Genomic DNA, 23552 nt, shown 5'->3' on the forward strand with positions numbered 1-23552 from the left:
CGTCTGCATAGAGGTGGATCAAATAATCTCCAGCAGCAAGAGCAACATCGTTGATATATACAGAGAAAAGTGTTGGTCAGAGATTTGAACCCTGTGGCACCCCCAAAGAGACTGCCAGAGGTCCGGACAGCAGGTCTTCCGATTTGACACACTGAACTCTATCTGAGAAGTAGTTAGTGAACCAGGCGAGGCAATCATTTGAGAAACTAAGGCTGTTGAGTCTGCAGATAAGAATACGGTGATTGACAGAGACGACAGCCTTGGCCAGGTTGATGAAGACGGCTGCACAGTACTGTATTTTATCAATGGCGGTTATGATTTCGTTTAGGACCTTGAGCGTGGCTGAAGTGCCCCAGTGACCAGCTCGGAAACCGGATTGCACAGCGGAGAAGGTACAGTCGGATTCAAAATGGTCAGTGATCTGTTTATTAACTTGGCTTTCGAAGACTTTAGATAAGCAGGGCAGGATGGATATACAGTTGAAGTCAGAAGTTTACATACACTTAGGTTGGAGTCATTAAAACTCGTTTTTTCTACCACTCCACAAATTTCTTGTTAGTGTAACGGATGTGAAATGGCTAGCTAGTTAGCGATGGTGCGCGCTAATAGCCTTTCAGTCGGTGACGTCACTCGCTTTGAGACCTTGAAGTAGTGGTTCCCCTTGCTCTGCAAGGGCCGCGGCTTTTGTGGAGCGATGGGTAACAATGCTTCGTGGGTGACTGTGGTTGTCTGTGTGCAGAGGGTCCCTGGTTCGAGCGAGGGGGCGGACGTAAAGTTATACTGTTACATTAACAAACTATAGTTTTGGCAAGTCGGTTAGGACATCGTGCATGACACAAGTAATTTTTCCAACAATTTTTTACAGACAGATTATTTCACTTATAATTCCCTGTATCACAATTGTCAGAAGTTTACATACAATAAGTTGACTGTACAATAAGTTGACCTTTAAACAGCTTTGAAAATTCCAGAAAATTATGTCATGGCTTTAGAAGCTTTTGATAGGCTAATTGACATAATTTGAGTCAATTGGAGGTGTACCTGTGGATGTATTTCAAGGCCTACCTTCAAACTCAGTGCCTCTTTGCTTGATGTCATGGGAAAATCTAAAGAAATCAACCATGATCTCAAATAACAAATTGTAGACCTCCACAAGTCTGGTTCATCCTTGGGAGCAATTTCCAAACGACTGAAGGTACCACGTTCATCTGTACAAACAATAGTACGCAAGTATATACATCATGGGACCACACAGCCGTCATACCGCTCAGAAAGGAGTGTCACGAATCCCGCCGAAGATGGTGCCTCTTCCTGTTCGGGCGGCGCTCGGCGGTCGTCGTCACCGGCCTACTAGCTGCCATCGATTCTTTTCTTTTTGTTAGTTTGGGCTGATTGGGTGCACCTGTTTTGAGTTTAGTTTTGTGGGTAGGCTATTTAAGGGCAGTAAGCCCGCTGGCTTTTGTGCGGGCTTGTTTCTCTGTTATTTGGTGTTGGATTGGTATGTGGATTTATTATTTTTTCTGGACAGTTTAGTCCTGTGTTTTTGGACTCGTTTTTTCATGCGCCCGTGTGTTTAGGGCATGATCGTTTTTCTGGAAAATAAATCCACTTTCTTGAATCCCTGCTCTCTGCGCTTGACTCCTCCACCCAGTACTCCTAGCAGCTCTGACAGAAGCCCGCACCTCATATGGAGTCAGCAGAAGCAGCGACCACCCCTCTCCCAACTATGGAGGAGCGGTCCATCATCGTATCGGGTCAGCGATGGACCAGATGATGGAGAGGATGGAACGATGGGAGAGGAGTGGTCTCCCGACGCCCCCTTCAGCTCCCCTGCAGACGACACAACCCACTCCTAGTGTCATCGGCTGGGACCAGCACATTGCGTCTCACCCCCCCGAGGGAGTACGATGGACCAGCGGCTGGTTGCCGGGGATTTCTGCTCCAGCTTGAGCTCTACCTGGCTACCGTGCGTCCGACTCCCTCGGGTGAGGAGAGTGTAAGCCTCCTTGTCTCCTGTTTGTCGGGTAGGGCCCTGGACTGGGCCAACGCAGTCTGGAACAGCCCAGACTCGGCTCGGGACCACTACTCGGAGTTCACCCGCCGGTTTCGAGCGGTGTTCGACCACCCACCGGAGGGCCGAGCGGCGGGTGAGCGTCTGTTCCACCTCAGACAGGAGACGAGGAGCGCCCAGGATTTCGCTTTAGAGTTCCGGACCTTGGCTGCTGGTGCGGGGTGGAATGACAGGGCCTTAATAGACCATTACCGTTGCAGCCTCCGGGAGGACGTCCGCCGGGAGCTAGCTTGTCGGGACACCACACTCTCCCTCGATGAACTGATAGACATGTCGATCCGACTAGATAACCTGCTAGCTGCCCGCGGGCGTTCAGAGGGGGTCCTGTCCATTCCACCTCCCAGCCCTCCCGCTCCCACTCCGATGGAGTTGGGAGGAGCTGCATCTAGGGGGACCGGAGGAGGTGGCTCCTCTTGCACCTACTGTGGCCGGAGAGGACACACTTCGGACCGGTGCTGGAGGAGTCCATCTGGGAGTCGGGATGGCAGGCGGAATACTCCTCGGCCACCCCAGGTGAGTAGGCACAAGACTCACCCAGAGCTCCCTGTTGGTCACATGTTTTTGGTAATTTTTTCCCCTGCGTTTTTCCCCTCTCTTCAGCATAAGGCGCTAGTCGACTCAGGCGCAGCTGGGAGTTTTATGGATCGCGGACTCGCCCGTAAGTTGGGTATTCCGCTGGTGCAGATAGACCCACCTTTTCCCGTGCACTCCCTAGATAGCCGACCGTTAGGGTCAGGGCTGGTCAGGGAGGCCACGATTCCGCTGGACATGGTAACCCAGGGGGATCATAGGGAGCAGATCAGTTTTTACCTTATTGATTCACCTGGGTTTCCAGTAGTGTTGGGGGTTCCCTGGCTAGCCATTCACAATCCCCTCATTTCCTGGAGACAGGGAGCTCTTCAGGGGTGGTCAGATGAGTGTTCAGGTAGGTGTGTGGGAGTTTCCATCGGTGCCACGTCGGTGGAGAGTCCAGACCAGGTTTCCACTGTGCGCATTCACCCAGAATATGCCGATTTGGCTATCGCTTTTAGTAAGAAAGAAGCGACCAAATTACCACCTCATCGACGGTAGGATTGCGTGATAAACCTCCAGGAGAACGCTGCACTTCCCAGGAGTCACGTGTACCCATTGTCACAGGAGGAGACGTTGGCTATGGAGACATATGTCACGGAATCTCTGAGACAGGGGTTCATTCGGCCCTCCATGTCACCCGCCTCCTCGAGTTTCTTTTTTGTGAGAAAAAAGGAGGGAGGACTGCGTCCGTGCATTGATTATCGAGGTCTAAATTCAATCACAGTGGGATTTAGTTATCCGCTACCTCTCATCGCTACGGCAATGGAATCATTCCACGGAGCGCGTTTTTTCACAAAACTGGACCTCAGGAGCGCGTATAATCTGGTGCGTATTCGGGGAGGAGACGAGTGGAAAACAGCGTTTAGTACCACATCAGGCCACTGAGTACCTCGTCATGCCGTATGGGTTGAAGAATGCTCCAGCCGTCTTCCAATCCTTTGTAGATGAGATTCTCAGGGACTTGCAGGGGCAGGGTGTGGTAGTATATATTGATGACATCTTGATCTATTCTGCCACACGCGCCGCGCATGTCTCCCTGGTGCGCAGGGTGCTTGGGCGACTGCTGGAGCATGACCTATACGTCAAGGCTGAGAAATGTGTGTTCTCCAAACCAGCCGTTTCCTTCCTGGGTTATCGCATTTCCACCACGGGGGTGGTGATGGAGTGTGACCGCGTTAACGCCGTGCGTAATTGGCCGACTCCGACCACGGTAACAGAGGTGCAGCGGTTTTTAGGGTTTGCCAATTACTACCGGAGGTTTATCCGGGGTTTTGGCCAAGTGGCGGCGCCCATTACCTCACTGCTGAAGGGGGGGCCGGTGCGTCTACCGTGGTCGGCCGAGGCAGATGGAGCCTTCAACCAGTTGAAGGCAAGGTTTACTGAGGCTCCCGTGTTGGCGCATCCGGACCCTTCGTTAGCGTTCATAGTGGAGGTGGATGCGTCCGAGTCTGGTGTTGGAGCCGTGCTATCACAGCGCTCGGGCACGTCACCGAAGCTCCGTTCCTGTGCTTTCTTTTCTAAGAAGCTGGGTCCGGCGGAGCGGAACTATGATGTGGGGGACCGGGAGTTACTAGCTATGGTAAAAGCACTGAAGGTGTGGAGACACTGGCTTGAGGGGGCTAAATACCCTTTCCTCATCTGGGCTGACCACCGCAATCTGGAGTATATCCGAGAGGCGAAGAGACCGAATCCGCGTCAAGCTAGGTGGGCCATGTCCTTTACTCGTTTTAGATTTACGATCTCTTACCGACCAGGTTCCCTCAACACTAAGGCCGACGCGCTGTCTCGTCTCTATGACACGGATGACCGGCCCATCGATCCGACTCCCATCCTTCCAGCCTCTTGTCTGGTGGCCCCGGTGGTATGGGAGGTGGACGCGGACATCGAGCGGGCGTTGAGGGTAGAACCTGTGCCGTCCCAGTGTCCGACTGGCCTTAGGTACGTACCGCTTGGTGTTCGTGATCGATTGATTCGGTGGGCTCATACACTACCTTCTTCGGGTCATCCGGGGATTGAGGGGACAGTGCGGGGTCTTAGGGGAAAATACTGGTGGCCCACCTTGGCTAAGGACGTGAAACTCTATGTCTCCTCCTGCTCGGTATGCGCACAGAGTAAGGCTCCTAGGCACCTGCCGAGAGGGAAGTTACAACCCCTCCCGGTTCCACAACGGCCATGGTCTCATCTAGCGGTAGATTTCCTGACTGATCTTCCCCCGTCTCAGGGTAACACTACCGTTCTGGTCGTTGTGGATCGGTTTTCTAAGTCCTGTCGTCTCCTTCCATTGCCTGGTCTCCCTACGGCCCTACAGACTGCGGAGGCTCTATTTACCCACGTCTTCCGGCACTACGGGGTGCCGGAGGACATCGTATCTGATCGAGGGCCCCAGTTCACGTCCCGGGTGTGGAGGGCGTTTATGGAGCGTCTGGGGGTCTCGGTCAGCCTTACCTCTGGGTATCACCCCGAAAGTAATGGGCAGGTGGAAATAGTGAACCATGAAGTGGGTAGGTTTCTGTGTTCGTATTGCCAGGACCGGCCAGGAGAATGGGCGAGGTACGTCCCGTGGGCAGAGTTGGTCCAGAACTCACTCCGCCACTCCTCAACTAACATGTCGCCATGCCGCAATGCGTACTGGGGTACCAGCCGGTCCTGGCTCCGTGGCATCAGAGCCAGACCGAAGCTCCTGCGGTGGAGGAGTGGGTACAGCGCTCTAGGGAGACCTGGCGGGACTCTCTCAGGCAGGCCAGTGAACGGCAGAAGAAGAGCGCTGACCGCCACCGCAGTGAGGCCCCTGTGTTCGCACCAGGGGACAGGGTCTGGCTCTCGACCCGAAACCTGCCCCTCCGCCTGACCTGCCGGAAGCTGGGGCCGCAGTGTGTGGGGCCATTTAAAGTCCTGAGGAGGATAAACGAGGTGTGTTGTAGATTGCAACTCCCTTCTTACTATCGCATTAACCCCTCGTTTCATGTGTCTCTCCTCAGGCCGGTGGTAGCTGGTCCCCTTCAGGAAGGTGAGGTACCAGAGGTCCCTCCGCCCCCTCTGGATATCGAGGGGTCCCCGGCGTACACAGTACGAGCTATTCTGGACTCGAGACGCCGGGTGAGGGGCCTGCAGTACCTCGTTGACTGGGAGGGGTACGGTCCGGAGGAGAGGTGCTGGGTACCGGGGAGAGACATTTTAGATCCTTCCCTCTTGGTTGATTTCCACCGTCGCCACCCGGATTGCCCTGCGCCTCGCCCTCCGGGTCGTCCTCGAGGCCGGGGTCGGCGCGCTAGAGGGGGGGTACTGTCACAAATCCCGCCGAAGATGGTGCCTCTTCCTGTTCGGGCGGCGCTCGGCGGTCGTCGTCACCGGCCTACTAGCTGCCATCGATTCTTTTCTTTTTGTTTCTGTTAGTTTGGGCTGATTGGGTGCACCTGTTTTGAGTTTAGTTTTGTGGGTAGGCTATTTAAGGGCAGTAAGCCCGCTGGCTTTTGTGCGGTCTTGTTTCTCTGTTATTTGGTGTTGGATTGGTATGTGGATTTATTATTTTTTCTGGACAGTTTAGTCCTGTGTTTTTGGACTCGTTTTTTCATTCGCCCGTGTGTTTAGGGCATGATCGTTTTTCCCTGTCAACTGGAAAATAAATCCACTTTCTTGAATCCCTGCTCTCTGCGCTTGACTCCTCCACCAAGTACTCCTAGCAGCTCTGACAAGGAGACGCGTTCTGTCCCCTAGAGATGAACGTACTTTGATGAGAAAAGTGCAAATCAATCCCAGAACAACAGCAAAGGACCTCGTGAAGATGCTGGAGGAAACAGGTACAAAAGTATCTATGTCCACAGTAAAATGACTGCTATATCGACATAACCTGAATGGCCACTCAGCAAGGAAGAAGCCACTGCTCCAGAACCGCCAGAAAAAAGCCAGACTACGGTTTGCAACTGCACATGGGGAGAAAGATCATACTTTTTGGAGAAATGTCCTCTGGTCTGACGAAACAAATGTCCTCTGGTCTGAGGAAACAAATATAGAACTGTTTGGCCATAACGGCCATCGTTATGTTTGGAGGATAAAGGGGGAGGTTTGCAAGCCGAAGAACACCATCCCAACCTTGAAGCACGGGGATGGCAACATCATGTTGTGGGGGTGCTTTGCTGCAGGAGGGACTGGTGCACTTAACAAAATAGATGGCTTCATGAGGGAGGAACATTTTGTGGATATACAGTGGGGCAAAAAAGTATTTAGTCAACCACCAATTGTGCAAGTTCTCCCACTTAAAAAGATGAGAGGCCTGTAATTTTCATCATAGGTACACTTCAACTATGACAGACAAAATGAGAAAAGAAATCCAGAAAATCACATTGTAGGATTTTGTATGAATTTATTTGCAAATTATGGTGGAAAATAAGTATTTGGTCACCTACAAACAAGCAAGATTTCTGGCTCTCACAGACCTGTAACTTCTTCTTTAAGAGGCTCCTCTGTCCTCCACTCATTACCTGTATTAATGGCACCTGTTTGAACTTGTTATCAGTATAAAAGACACCTGTCCACAACCTCAAACAGTCACACTCCAAACTCCACTATGGCCAAGACCAAAGAGCTGTCAAAGGACACCAGAAATAAAATGGTAGACCTGCACCAGGCTGGGAAGACTGAATCTGCAATAGGTAAGCAGCTTGGTTTGAAGAAATCAACTGTGGGAGCAATTATTAGGAAATGGAAGACATACAAGACCACTGATAATCTCCCTCGATCTGGGGCTCCACGCAAGATCTCACCCCGTGGGGTCAAAATGATCACAAGAACGGTGAGCAAAAATCCCAGAACCACACGGGGGGACCTAGTGAATGACCTGCAGAGAGCTGGGACCAAAGTAACAAAGCCTACCATCAGTAACACACTACGCTGCCAGGGACTCAAATCCTGCAGAGAGCTGGGACCAAAGTAACAAAGCCTACCATCAGTAACACACTACGCTGCCAGGGACTCAAATCCTTTTACCACCTTAGTTTGTGGGATCTTGATTTTGTATAGTTACTGTGTAGTCTGCAGAACTTGACGTTCGTTTTGTATTTTGTTGTTTTTTTGGTGTTCATTTTAATAAAATAAGATGTTCGCCTACCACGCTGCACCTTGGTTTCCTCATTCAAACGACGGGCGTAACATTGTTGAAATTATCGTGGATTTATTGGTGGTGGCAGTGTTTCCTAGCCTCAGTGCAGTGGGAAGCTGGGAGGAGGTGCTCTTATTCTCCATGGACTTTACAGTGTCCCAGAACTTTTGGAATTAGTGCTCCAGGATGCACATTTCTGATTAAAATAGCTAGCCTTAGCTTTCCTAACTGACTGTTTATATTAGTTCCTAACTTCCCTGAAAAGTTGCAAATCACGGGGGCTATTTAATGCTACTGCAGAACGCCACAGGATGTTTTTGTGCTGGTCAAGGGCAGTCAAGTCTGGACTGAACCAAGGGCTATATCTGTTCTTAGTTCTACATTTTTTGAACGGGGCATGCTTATTTAAGATGGTGAGCACTTTTAAAGAACAACCAGTCATCCTCTACTGCCGGGATGAGGTCAATATCCATCCAGGATAACCGGGCCAGGTCAATTAGAAAGGCCTGCTCGCAGAAGTGTTTTAGGGAGCTTTGACAGTGATGAGGGGTGTACATTTGACAGCGGACCCATAACGGAAGCAGGCAATGAGGCAGTGATCCCTGAGATCCTGGTTGAAAAAGGTAACATTCTGTACTGTCACCTAATATGAAACGTTCTACCTCAAATCCAAAATGCTGGAGCAAAGCACCAAATGTAAAACTGTAAGCTTCACTGTCCAAACACATATGGTATGGACTATGTGTGTCTGGTAAACAGATGTGGATCTGGTGAATAGTTATCACTTGTTGACCAACTACAGGAATACTGACCTCAGAGTCTCCAGTTTACAGTGGGGATTCCCCAGTCCAGCAGAGAGCAGCTTCACTCCTGAATCCTTCAGGTCATTGTTTCTCAGGTCCAGTTCTCTCAGGTGTGAGGGGTTTGACCTGAGAACTGAGGCCAACACTTTACAGGATGTGTATGTGAGTTCACAGCCAGTGAGTCTGCAAACACAGAAGAAATACAATGACAGACAGGTTGTATTAAAATGTTACGCTTAGCTTTCCCTGCTTACACTGTAACCTGTGCACAACTAATGTGTTGGGTTTGACCTCAGAGCTGAGACCAGAGAAGCACAGCCTTCCTCTGTGACTAGACAGCCTGACAGCCTGCAAAGAGTCACATCATATTAAAATCACACTGATATTCTTTGGTGGGGAAAATAGTGGCAGTATATTTTTTCAACATGTTCAGATACAACATTGTCCTGAAACCTGTCTTATCTATTCATACATGATTGTATCATTATTAGAAATGACTAATTATCAAACTATTGCTTGTGGATAGAAAAATGCATATTACAAATATTTGAGTAGACTGACCAGACCAGTTTAAAAAGCAGTATCAGTCAAAAGACAGTGAGGTATCAGATTTAGATTGTATTGAGTATACAGTCCACACCATATCTATTTTGACAGTGAAGCTAACATTTTAAATGTGGCTTTATAATCCAGCATTTTGGATTTCAGATCAAATGTTTCATATGAGGTGACAGTATATAATGTCACATTTTATTTGAGGGTATTTTAATACATATCTGTTTCACCATTTAGAAATGAAAGCACTTTATGTATCTAGTCCCCCTATTTGAAGAAGTCATAAGTATTCTGACCAATTAGCTCATAGTGTATTTGTAACGGTTTCTCTCCTCCTCTTCGTCTGAAGAGGAGTAGGGATCAGACCAAAATGCAGCGGGTTGTGAAGACATAATGAATATTTATTAACAGAAACGACGAAACACAAAAACTCTTTAACAAACTACAAAACGACGTAGACTGACCTAAAACATGAGAACTTACAAATACACGAAGAACGCACGAACAGGTACAGACTACAAACCAACGCTACAGTCCCGTGTGGTACGAACATACATACAGACACGGAAGACAAACACCCACAAAACACACGTGAATCCCAGGCTGCCTAAGTATGATTCTCAATCAGGGACAACGATTGACAGCTGTCTCTGATTGAGAATCATACCCGGCCGAACACAGAAAATAACACATGGACAACCCACCCCAACTCACGCCCTGACCAACTAAATAAATACAAGAAAAAGGAAAAACAGGTCAGGAACGTGACAGTATTATAGTAGTCAAAAGTTTAGTATTTGGTCCTATATTCCTTGAACGCAATGACAACATCAAGCTTGTGACTCAAACTTGTTCAGTTTGTTTTGGTTGTGTTTTGCCCAATATTAAAATGGTGGATGATGACTGGAGAAATTTTCTTTATAAGTGAGTAGATAACATGTTTCTAAACACTACTAGATTAATCCTGATGATGCCATGATTAAGACAAATCATGAAATAATCATGAATAATGATGAGTGAGAAAGTTAGAGGCTACATCAAAACATGCTAACTTCTCACCATTACCAATAACAGAGGCTACAACAAAACATGCTAACCTCTCACCATTACCAATAACAGAGGCTACATCAAAACATGCTAACCTCTCACCATTACCAATAACAGAGACTACATCAAAACATGCTAACCTCTCACCATTACCAATAACAGAGACTACAACAAAACATGCTAACCTCTCACCATTACCAATAACAGAGGCTACAACAAAACATGCTAACCTCTCACCATTACCAATAACAGAGGATACAACAAAACATGCTAACCTCTCACCATTACCAATAACAGAGGCTACAACAAAACATGCTAACCTCTCACCATTACCAATAACAGAGGCTACAACAAAACATACTAACCTCTCACCATTACCAATAACAGAGGCTACAACAAAACATGCTAACCTCTCACCATTACCAACAACAGAGACTACAACAAAACATGCTAACCTCTCACCATTACCAATAACAGGGGAGATTAGCATTTATACTGATATTTGTGCCTCTATAACTTTGTTATTCATCATTATTCACTATTCATATCTAAAACGGTAAAATGTATGTATGAATTCCCTCAAATAGAAGGTGACATTCTGTCCTGTCACCTAATATGAAACATTCTATCTCAAATCCAAAATGCTGGAGCAAAGCACCAAATGTAAAACTGTAAGCTTCACTGTCCAAACACATATGGTGTGGACTATGTGTGTCTGGTAAACACATGTGGATCTGGTGAACAGTTATCACTTGTTGACCAACTACAGGAATACTGACCTCAGAGTCTCCAGTTTACAGTGGGGATTACCCAGTCCAGCAGAGAGCAGCTTCACTCCTGAATCCTTCAGGTCATTGTTACTCAGATCCAGCTCTCTCAGGTGTGAGGGGTTTGACCTCAGAGCTGAGACCAGAGAAGCACAGCCTTCCTCTGTGACTAGACAGACTGACAGCCTGCAAAGAGTCAAATCATATTAAAATCACACTGTTATTCTTTGGTGGTGAAAATAGTGGCAGTATAACCTTTTAACATTTTCAGATACATCAGCGTCCTGAAACCTGCCATATCTACTCATAAATGAATGTTTCATTATTTGAAATGACAAATTATCAAAGTGTTAATTGTAGAGAGAAAAATATATAGTACAAATATTATAGTAGACTGACCAGACCAGTTTAAAAAGCAGTATCAGTCAAAAGACAGACAGTGAGGTATCAGATGTAGATTGTATTGAGTATACAGTCCACACCATATATATTATGACAGTGAAGCTAACATTTTAAATGTGGCTCTATACTCCAACATTTTGGATTTCAGATCAAATGTTTTATATGAGGTGACATTGACACATTTGCAGTTTGTTTTGGTTATGTTTTGCCCAATAGAAACTCAATGGTGGATGATAACTGGAGTCATTTTCTTTATAAGTGAGTAGATACCATGTTTCTAAACACTACTAAATTAATCCTGATGATGCCTTGATTAATACAAATCATGAATAATTCATGAATAATGAGTGAGAAAGTTACATAGGCTACAACAAAACATGCTAACTTCTCACCATTACCAATATCAGAGGCTACAACAAAACATGCTAACCTCTCACCATTACCAATAACAGAGACTACAACAAAACATGCTAACCTCTCACCATTACCAATACCAGAGACTTCAACAAAACATGCTAACCTCTCACCATTACCAATAACAGAGGCTACAACAAAACATGCTAAATTCTCACCATTACCAATAACAGAGGCTACAACAAAACATGCTAACCTCTCACCATTACCAATAACAGAGGCTACAACAAAACATGCTAACCTCTCACCATTACCAATAACAGAGGCTACAACAAAACATGCTAACCTCTCACCATTACCAATAACAGAGGCTACAACAAAACATGCTAACATCTCACCATTACCAATAACAGAGGCTACAACAAAACATACTAACCTCTCACCATTACCAATAACAGAGGCTACAACAAAACATGCTAACCTCTCACCATTACCAATAACAGAGACTACAACAAACCATGCTAACCTCTCACCATTACCAATAACAGAGGCTACAACAAAACATACTAACCTCTCACCATTACCAATAACAGAGGCTACAACAAAACATGCTAACATCTCACCATTACCAATAACAGAGGCTACAACAAAACATGCTAACCTCTCACCATTACCAATAACAGAGGATACAACAAAACATGCTAACCTCTCACCATTACCAATAACAGAGGCTACAACAAAACATGCTAACCTCTCACCATTACCAATATATGTGAATATGTCCAAATAATTAAGACTTCTTCAAATGGTAGACTACAGTGCCTTGCAGAGGTATTCATCCCCCTTGGTGTTTTTCCTATTTTGTTTCATTACAACATGTCATTTAAATAGATTATATTTGGATTTCATGTAATGGACAAACACGAAATAGTCCAAATTGGTCAAGAGAAATTTAAAAAAATTAAATTAAAAACAGAAAACTGGTGCGTTCATATGTATTCACCCCCTTTGCTATGAAGCCCCTAAATAATATCTGATGCAACCAATTACCTTCAGAAGTCACATAATTAGTTAAATAAAGTCCACCTGTGTGCAATCTAAGTATGACATGATCTGTCACATGATCTCAGTATATATACACCTGTTCTGCAAGGCCCCAGAGTCTACAACACCACTAAGCAAGGGACACCACCAAGCAAGCGGCACCATGAAAACCAAGGAGCTCTCCAAACAGGTCAGGGACAAAGTTGAGGAGAAGTACAGATCAGGGTTGGGTTATAAAAAAATATCTGAAACTTTGAAAATCCCATGGAGCACCATTAAATCAATTATTAAAAAAATTGAAAGAATATGGCACCACAACAAACCTGCCAAGAGAGGGAAAACTCATGAACCAGGCAAGGAGGGCATTAATCAGAGAGGCAACAAAGAGACCAAAGATAACCCTGAAGGAGCTGCAAAGCTCCACAGCAGAGATTGGAGTATCTGTCCATAGGACCACTTTAAGCCGTACACTACACAGAGCTGGGCTTTACGGAAGTGTGGCCAGAAAGAAATACATTGCTTTAAAAAAAAAAATAAGCAAACACGTTTGGCATTCGCCAAAAGGCATGTGGGAGACTCCCCAAACATATGGAAGAAGGTACTCTGGTCAGATGATACTAAAATTGAGCTTTATGGCCATCAAGGGAAACACTATGTCTGGCGCAGACCCAACACCTCTCATCACCCCGAGAACACCATCCCCACAGTGAAGCATGGTGGTGGCAGCATCATGCAGTGGGGATGTTTTTCATCGGCAGGGACTGGGAAACTGGTCAGAATTGAAGGAATGATGGATGGCGCTAAATACAGGGAAATTCTTGAGGGAAACCTGTTTCAGTCTTCCAGAGATTTTGAGACTGCTAAAGCAACACTCGAGTGGTTTAAGGGGAAAAATGTAAATGTATTGGAATGGTCAAAGCATAGACCTCAATCCAATTGAGAATCTGTGGAATGACTTTCAGATTGCGGTACACAAGCGGAGCCCATCCAACTTGAAGGAGCTGGAGCAGTTTTGCCTTGAAAAATGGTCAAACATCCCAGTGGCTAAATGTGCCAAGCTTATAGAGACAAACCCCAAAAGACTTGCAGCTGTAATTGCTACAAAAGGTGGTTCTACAAAGTATTGACTTTGGGGGGTGAATAGTTATGTACAAGTTCTCTGTTCTTATTATTTATCGGTTGTTTAACAAGAAAACATATTTAGCATCTTCAAAGCGGTAGGAATGTTGTGTACATCAACTGATACAAACCCCCAAAACATCTATTTTAATTACAGGTTGTAAGGCAATTTTTGGGGGGAAAATGCCAAGGGGGGTGAATACTTTTGCAAGCCACTGTACATACATAAAGTGGTTTCATTTCTAAAAGGTAAAACATATATGAATCATCTCAAATAAAAGGTGACATTCTGTACTGTCACCTAATATGAAACATTCTACCTAAAATCCAAAATGCTGGAGCATAGCACCAAATGTAAAACTGTAAGCTTCACTTTCCAAACACATATGGTGTGGACTATGTGTGCCTGGTAAACACATGTGGATCTGGTGAACAGTTATCACTTGTTGACCAACTACAGGAATACTGACCTCAGAGTCTCCAGTTTACAGTGGGGATTACCCAGTCCAGCAGAGAGCAGCTTCACTCCTGAATCCTTCAGGTCATTGTTACTCAGATCCAGCTCTCTCAGGTGTGAGGGGTTTGACCTCAGAGCTGAGACCAGAGAAGCACAGCCTTCCTCTGTGACTCCACAGCCTGACAGCCTGACAAAGATATCATCATGACTTCACAAACAAACTGTTAATTTAATGAGTAGTGTAGAAGGACAATGGCAGATGCATTTAGTTAATTCTCCCAAACAACATATAGATTCATCTTCCATCTCCTAGAATTGTACGGTCATATTGTTATACTAATGTAAACATCAATGCATTTCTTCAATATGTTTTTCAACATAAAATTATATAAGGATTATGTACATTATTTTCTCTAAACTGGATATTGCTTCCTGATGATTAGTTCTTATATATTATTTTATTTACTCACAGAGCAGCTCTGGAGGCTTTGACCACTGGCAGCAGCCTCAGAAGACCTTCCTCTGATCTGGAGTATTTCTTCAGGTCAAACACATCCAGCTCCTTTTCTGAAGTCAGCAACACAAAGACCAGAGCTGACCACTGTGCAGGTGACAGGTTGGGTTTTGAGAGACTTCCTGATCTCAGGTAGCTTTGGATCTCCTCCACTAGAGAATGGTCATTCAGTTCATTCAGACAGTGGAACAGATTGATGCTCCTCTCTGGAGAGAGATTCTCCCCGATCTTCTCCTTGATGTACTTGACTGTTTCTTCATGGCTCTGTGAGCTGCTTCTTGTCTTTGTCAGTAGACCTCGTAAGTGCTTCTGATTGGACTCCAGTGAGAGGCCCAGAAGGAAGCGGAGGAAAAGGTCCAGGTTTCCTGTCTCACTTTGTAAGGCTTTATCCACAGCTCTCTTGTAGAAAGTAACTTCAGGCTTGTCGTTTGTTTGCAGTTTGTCCATTTGATTCTCATTGTTGTTGAATGAGAGGAACACATATACAGCAGCCAGAAACTCCTGAATGCTCAGATGAACAAAGCAGTACACCTTGTTCTGGTACAGCACACATTCCTCTTTAAAGAGCTGTGTGCACAATCCTGAGTACACTAAAGCTTCACTGACATCAATGCCAGCTTCTTTCAGGTCTTCTTCATAGAAAATCAGATTGCCCTTCACAAGCTGTTGAAAAGCCAGTTTTCCCATTGACAGAATGCTCTCTTTATTCCAGTTTGGACCTGTCTCTTCTTTCCCAAGATACTTTTCATTCTTCTGTTTGGTATGAAACACCACAAGGTGTGTGTACATCTCAGTCAGAGTCTTGGGCATCTCTTCTCTCTTATGTTCCAGCATGTGTTCAAGGACTGTTGCAGAAATCCAACAGAAGACTGGAATGTGGCACATGATGTGGAGGCTCCTTGATGTCTTTATGTGTGAGATGATTCTGTTGGCCAGGTCCTCATCACTGAATCTCTTCCTGAAGTACTCCTCCTTCTGTGGGTCATTGAACCCTCGTACCTCTGTTACCTGGTCAACACACACTGAAGGGATCGAATTGGCTGCTGCAGGTCGGGTAGTTATCCAGAGGAGAGCAGAGGGAAGCAGATTTCCCTTGATGAGATTTGTCAGCAGAACATCCACTGAGGTTGACTCTGTGACGTCCCAACAGATCTTGTTATTCTGGAAGTCTAGGGGCAGTCGGCACTCATCCAGACCATCAAAGATGAACAGAACTTTGTACTTGTTGTAGTTGGAGATTCCTGATTGTTTGGTTTCCATTGAGAAGTGATTGAGGAGTTCAATGAAAGTGTGTTTGTCCTTTTTCATCGAATTCAGCTCCCGGAAAGGGAATGAAAATACAAATTGGACATCCTGATTTGCTTTTCCTTCAGCCCAGTCCAGAATGAACTTCTGCACAGAGACTGTTTTTCCAATGCCAGCGACTCCCTTTGTCAGCACAGTTCTGATATGTTTGTCTTGTCCAGTTAAGGGTTTGAAGATGTCGTTACATTTGACTGCAGTCTCTGGTCTTGCTTGTTTCCTGGTTGTTGTCTCAATCTGTCTCAGCTCATGTTCATTATTGACCTCTCCTGTTCCACCCTCTGTGATGTAGAGCTCTGTGTAGATCTTATTGAGAAGTGTTGGGTTTCCTTGTTTAGCGATCCCCTCAAATACACATTGAAACTTCTTCTTTAGATTAGATTTGAGTTCACGTTGGCAAATAACAGCAAGCTCATCTGAATGACGAAATAACACAGAGGATATTAATATTATGTATGGTTGAATGGACTATTATAAAGTTTTAAATTATAATCATTTATTCTCTTAACTGACTGTATAAATGTGTCAATGTTTTCATAATGCATTACAGACTGGTGTGACTGATTACATTATTATTGGTATTGTTGATGGTATTATTAATGTTGTCTCTCTCTCTGTTGCTACATTGAGTTACACAGCTACTTTAGCTGTACTTTAACTACAGCTTTTTAAATGCTATAAAACAGCATTCATCATGAGGCAGACAGATCTTACATTTCTCCAGTGTGTCAGCAAGCTCCTTCTGGTTCATTTTCCTCAGGACGTGCAGTGTGATCTTCAGAGCCCCCTCTCTGGCACTGCTCTCCTGCTTCTCATCTTCAGCATCCACCACTTCCTTATCCTGCTTCTGACTCTCAAAGCCTTCTGGGAGTTCTGGACTAAGAATCCTCTTGAACATCTTCAGCTCGTTCTTCACAAATGTCATAATATTCTCTTCAAGGAACTGAAATAAATCAAGTAAATAAGTTAAGCAAGAGACAAAATGCTTTCTCATTAACACATTAATGAATGATTGACAAATCAACTTTATTTGAGGTAAACAAAAACAAATGTACATAACAGGACCACATACACTGAATATGGAGGCCAGGTCTGTTTGATGACTCTGGGAAGACTGACCACTGAGAATCTCTGACTCTGATCTCTCCTGTTGGTTTCTGTGGACAAAACATGAGATTACATCTCCTCATCCAGGGAGTGCACACACACACACACACACACACACACACACACACACACACACACACACGGGGAATGTTGTGTTTGTTTAATATTGTTTTAGGATTATGAAAATGGACAAAAGGATTAGCCTATTGATTATGAAAACATCAATAAATGTGAAAATGGGAGGAGAAATGACTAGAGACAGTGTTGTTTAACTCACTGACCATGACCCATGAGTTCTTCTTACCTTTGTTCAGTAGAAAAGTCTCCCTTTCTAAAGTGTATAGGATGATGCATAGACCGGTCACTCTTCATGGACACACAGCTGGGAACAGGGGAGGCTGGTCTCTCCTGCTTGATTGGGCTTCAACACAACAGAGACAAACATTACATCTCTCATCTACTCTGAGCTCAGATGGGGAAACATAAGAACAGTTTCATTCCAAAACGCTATATATCACTTTTCAGAAACGTTCGTAAATTAGCTTTTATTGTTTAAAGAAGTTATGTTTATGTTAAGTTATGTTTATATTTTTTTGCTAAATGAGGAGATGGCACGTGGGTACCTGCTTCTATAACCCAATGAGGAGATGGCACGTGGGTACCTGCTTCTATAAACCAATGAGGAGATGGCACGTGGGTACCTGCTTCTATAAACCAATGAGGAGATGGCACGTGGGTACCTGCTTCTATAAACCAATGAGGAGATGCAGAGCGAACTACGTCACAAATAGAACTGACTTCTAGACGCTCGTTGGCGCGCGCGAGTAGTGTGTCATTTTTAATAACCAAATTCATTTAGCGACGCGAGCGTTGTAGTCAGCCCCGCTAAAAGGCTGGTGTCGTTACTCTGCCTTCTCCGGGGGCATGTTGAGGTAAATTTACTAACCGGGAGGGTTGAATTATGTAATTTATTGGTGGGCTGGAAGACGCGTTCTTGTCTTTTCTATTCCGAGGTTGTTTACTCGCAATATCAGATATTAAGATGTGTTTTATAATGAAGGTTTACTGAGGTTGAGGCTCTGACTAGTGATTATTTACCCGGGGTTCAATACCTGCTATTGAGGCGCCCTGAAAATAATATTCAAAAGATTGGTCCTTGGACACAGAGGGGTTAAACACTAAAGTTACCGTCCATCCAGTGAAGAGAGGAGAACCGGACAGAGGTAGCCAGCATCCATCAACGAGATAATTATGTATTGTTAGCTAAGTTAACTAGGATGCTGCTGGTATAGTAGCTAGCTAGCTTACCTAGCTGTACCGACTAGCTAGCTGGTCGTTCTGTACCTCGTCTCGATGAAAATGACGAATCCGGTGAACCACAAAATGAAACAAGGATAGAGAGTGAAAAGGATCTGGCTACACTCACTGTCCCTGACCGTAAAGAGAAAAGCTAATTGAACAATAAACTTCTGTGTCTCAACACTGTAGTGAACTCCGTCGTTATTCTCCAAGATCACCTCAGCAACTCTGCGCGTAACCGGACAATATGCTTGGCGCCACACCGAACGGGGACGCGGACAGTTCTGTACGGGGACGCGGACAGTTCTGTACGTGGACGCGGACAGTTCTGTACGTGGACGCGGACAGTTCCAGGACTCGGACAAGAGCAGTGCAACACAATCAACTAAACCCAGTCTTTGCAGTGGGTTACATTAGTAATATTCATTTTTTATTATGTTAAACAAACATTCTACGTTTTTTTATAACAATGTTTTGAGATCTTGGCCCATATCGCCAAAGTGTCTCAGAGTAGAAAATTGGTTGTATAAGTGCTGAGAATAGACATTTTACACTTATGGGTATAAATTAAAGCTATGCATGAAGTCTCTAGTCCCACCTAGTCGGCAGATATTTAGGACACCTGGTGAGCTGTCCTAAGTAGTTAAAAGTTAACAGCAGGTGTCTTGATAATACTATTGAATAATGCAGTGAGTCAGTGGTTCCTGCACCACATGTAATTGCTTTGGAGTAGTTAAAAATAATGTTTTTATATTTCTATATGATCAACCCATAAATAATATAGACCTACATGCAACAGTATGTCTTGTGCTTTTGGCAATGATTTATGTATAATAATTATGTATAACAAGCGATACCATGTATGTCTGCATAGCATTTTGTCTTCATTTTGGCAGATTAACTCATGTTTATTTCTGAAGATTAACTCAGGTTTTTATCCAGCAGATAAGGAGTTGGACCTGTGGCCGAAAGGTGTCTGGTTCGAATCCCTGGCCGGCGCTGGAAAAAACAGGTGGACTTGATCTGACCACTGGAGGGCTGCTGGGTTCACATCCTCAAAACATTAACCATTCGTTGATCAGAACTCGAGGTTCTTCTTCACTGAACCCAAAAATATATATAACTTTTAGTGGTTCCATATATTAAGGAAGTGATTGAAGCCTTTTTGGTTCTATAAGGAACCTTATTTTCTAAACACGTTTTTCTTTTGATCATTTAATTATCTACATCATGTTATTTCAAGTTCTCCCTTTGGAGCACAACATCACATTGTTTGTCAAGTTGTCTAGGTGTTATAATTATTTCAGCTCTGCCCAAACTTGAAAACGGCTTGCTCAACACGTGAAGGATGCAAAGGGACAACTCAATTCCTTTCCAGTGTTTTATTATGGTTTTGATGCCATTTGTTGAATATGTTGAAACAGTTGATTTGTTGAATAGAGTAGTTGAATGACAGATGAATAGGGAACAGGAATAGGTTGATAACCTTAAACAGAGAATAAACATGCATTATTTTACACTAAACAATGCATGACACAGCAAAAAAGCATGGCTTTGAATAAAGTAAACGTTTAAACAACGTTTAAACAATTTTACCTAGCACTTCTAGCAATTACTTCTGCAGTCAGAAAATATCCACAACAACCTTTTTTGTGCTAAGCACTGGATGCAACATAATAAATAATTCCAATCATTACATACCAGTTGCGTCTTTAGGGTTGAACAATGAGCTGTGTGTATGTTGAGGACCAAACATTTTATACCCATGCTTATCTGCCAGGTGCGCATGTAAAAGTAGTCCCTCCAGAAATCCTGGCTCAATTTTTTTGTTCCACCCGTGTTTTTGGGTTATCTGCCCTCTTGAGGCCTGGAGTTCTTTAAAGGAAGAGCTGCCATTGTGCTCATGTTTTGAGTGTTCTGTTTTTTGACGCAACATTGTTAAAAAACAATCCTAAATTGGGCATGGCTATAAATTGGGCAATTGAAGGTATCTAGGGCGTAATATGTGTTAGATGTAAATGAACATTGTATGCAACGTCGTAGGCAACATTATTGGCAAGGGACTTGATGCCTACTATGCCAAAGATATTTAGAGTTGTTAAACGGGTGTGAAGAGTGTGTTGATATAACGGTAATATTGTCAAAATTCTGCTTGTAACAACGATCAGAATTGGTAAAAAAAATATGCATTCCATTATATTAGGCAATACATTGCTACGAGTACAGTCAGGGTGCCGTGGAACCCCTGCAGTACCTCCACAGACCCCGGATTGAGAACCCCTGCAGTACCTCCACAGACCCCGGATTGAGAACCCCTGCAGTACCTCCACAGACCCCGGATTGAGAACCCCTGCAGTACCTCCACAGACCCCGGATTGAGAACCCCTGCAGTACCTCCACAGACCCCGGATTGAGAACCCCTGATTTAGCAGATGCTCTTATCCAGAGAGATTTACAGTAAGTCCATTCATCTTAAGATAGCTATTTATTTTGGAAATAAACTTAATCAAATCTTCATAAAATTGTCATCTTACCTCTTAGCTTTGGTGTCATGTCCCCCAGACAGATGCATTTTAGAGGCAGGGCCCCCCTCCTCTCTCTCCCCAGAGAGACTCATTTTAGAGCACTGACCCCTAAACAGAGATCCAGCATGTTGGTTGTGGTTAACACATTGACAACTAATTCTTGAATGTCAATTGTTCTCATTTATTCATTATTTCTTTGAGAAATAAAACATTTACTAACAGACATAGAAACAGTCAGATGATTTAATGCAATCACATGAACATGTAATTGTGACATTTTATCTCCATGGTAACTGTCAATAATAATAAGTCACTGTTTGTTAAGGTAGTTATAGACAGTACAGCAACAACAATAATAATAATAATAATAAGTCACTGTTTGTTAAGGTAGTTATAGACAGTACAGCAACAATAATAATAATAATAATAATAATAATAAGTCACTGTTTGTTAAGGTAGTTATAGACAGTACAGCAACAATAATAATAATAATAATAATAATAAGTCACTGTTTGTTAAGGTAGTTATAGACAGTACAGCAACAATAATAATAATAATAATAAGTCACTGTTTGTTAAGGTAGTTATAGACAGTACAGCAACAATAATAATAATAATAATAATAATAATAATAAGTCACTGTTTGTTAAGGTAGTTATAGACAGTACAGCAACAATAATAATAATAATAATAATAATAAGTCACTGTTTGTTAAGGTAGTTATAGACAGTACAGCAACAATAATAATAATAATAATAAGTCACTGTTTGTTAAGGTAGTTATAGACAGTACAGCAACACAAGGCCATGTCTCACAACTATGTGTATTCACTAACAGGATATTTATTGTCTTTGAGAAATATATTTTTAACAACTTTTACTTTTACTTAACTACATTCATGAAGAAAATTATGTACTTTTTACTCCATACATTTTACCTGACACCCAAAAGTACTATTTACATTTTGAATGCTTTGCAGGACAGGAAAATGGTACAATTCACACACTTATCGAGATAACATCCCTGGTCATCCCTACTGTCTCTGATCTGGCGGACTCACTAAACAGAGAACATCCCTGGTCATCCCTACTGCATCTGATCTGGCGGACTCACTAAACAGAGAACATCCCTGGTCATCCCTACTGCCTCTTATCTGGTGGACACACTAAACACAAATGCTTTGTTTTTAAATGATGTTTGAGTGTTGGAGTGTGACCCAGGCTATCCGTAAATTAAAATAACAAGAAAAAATTTCGGTATGGTTTGCTTAATAAAAGGAATGTTCAATTATTACTACTTTACTTTTACTTTTGATACTTAATTATATTTGAAACCAAATACTTTTAGACTTTTACTGAAGTAGTATTTTACTGTGTGACTTTCACTTTTACTTGAGTCATGTTCTATGAAGGAATCTTTCCTTTTACTCCAGTTTGAGAACTGAGTTCTGTTTCCACCGCTGTTCTAACGTTCCATATGAGACACAGTTTCAACAGACATTCTGGAACTGCGTCGGCTACAAAGTTACTTTACATTTCATATCAGGAAATAAACTAACGGTCACTGGGTGGTTTCGTTTTGCATTGCCCGACTCCCCGGTTGAGCAGAGTTTGCGAATTTTAGACCATTCCATTGGTCCTTAAAATAAATGTCCACCCACCTGTAGCACCGGGCCATGTAAAACGAACTTCCCACTGTCGCAGCGCACTGAGACAAAGAGTTCTAAACCCAGACGCGTTTCTTCAAGACATCTCTCTTACATTATTTTTGATAAACATATAATTTACTGGAAACCATGTTTAGCTGTGTTTTTTTCCTCCAAAATGTGAGTTACTGTCGGACTTTAATAATTGTAAGCAGTCCTACAAACCCAAAAGGTTTTAATTTGAGAATGTTCATTTTTATGCCTCAAATATTAAACTGTCTTAAAATATTTGATGATTAGTTGAATCAGGTGTGTAAGTGCTGGTAAGAACAAAAGGATTGAGAAACCCTGAGATAAACATAAAACCATATCATTGAAAAGCTCCTCCACCATCTTTACCAGACGTTTTACTGATAACATGTAGGCCTACTGATTAGTTTACACTTTGAAAACTGCTGTCTGTCAGCAACTCAGCTCCAGTAGCAGTTCTACTAACTAGTAATATCTCATTCCAGGTATTCATTCTCTTACTCTGTCCTTTAGAATAGATTATTGTTCAAAGATACTTACCTCTTTTTTTTTCTTCTCCCCATATTGCGTTTTCTGCTCTGTCGTCTCAAAATGGATCCTTTCCAAAAGAACAACTTTACTTTCTGTTTCAGCTCAGCCGTCTCCCCATCATGATACTAAAGTGTTTTATTGGTATCTTCCACTAGATGGTAGTAAACACCTGCTGTAACTAGACTTTACAACTATGTGTTCGGTTTCATACAGGCAGTGGCCCAGAGTTGGAGTGCTGACCTAGGATCAGGTCCCCCTCTCCATGTAATCTGATTCATTATGATCTAGGATCAGGTCCCCCCTCTCCATGTAA

At 43.5% G+C, this 23552-nt stretch overlaps 1 pseudogene; it reads right to left on the reverse strand.

Moving 5' to 3' along the window:
• The window catches only part of LOC129845432 (NLR family CARD domain-containing protein 3-like), a 28672-nt pseudogene extending 5355 nt beyond the window's left edge, over positions 1–23317 (reverse strand).
• Positions 23318–23552: the final 235 nt, after the last annotated feature.

The sequence above is a fragment of the Salvelinus fontinalis genome, unplaced genomic scaffold, assembly GCF_029448725.1.
Source record: "Salvelinus fontinalis isolate EN_2023a unplaced genomic scaffold, ASM2944872v1 scaffold_0302, whole genome shotgun sequence".
Classification (NCBI taxonomy): domain Eukaryota; kingdom Metazoa; phylum Chordata; class Actinopteri; order Salmoniformes; family Salmonidae; genus Salvelinus; species Salvelinus fontinalis.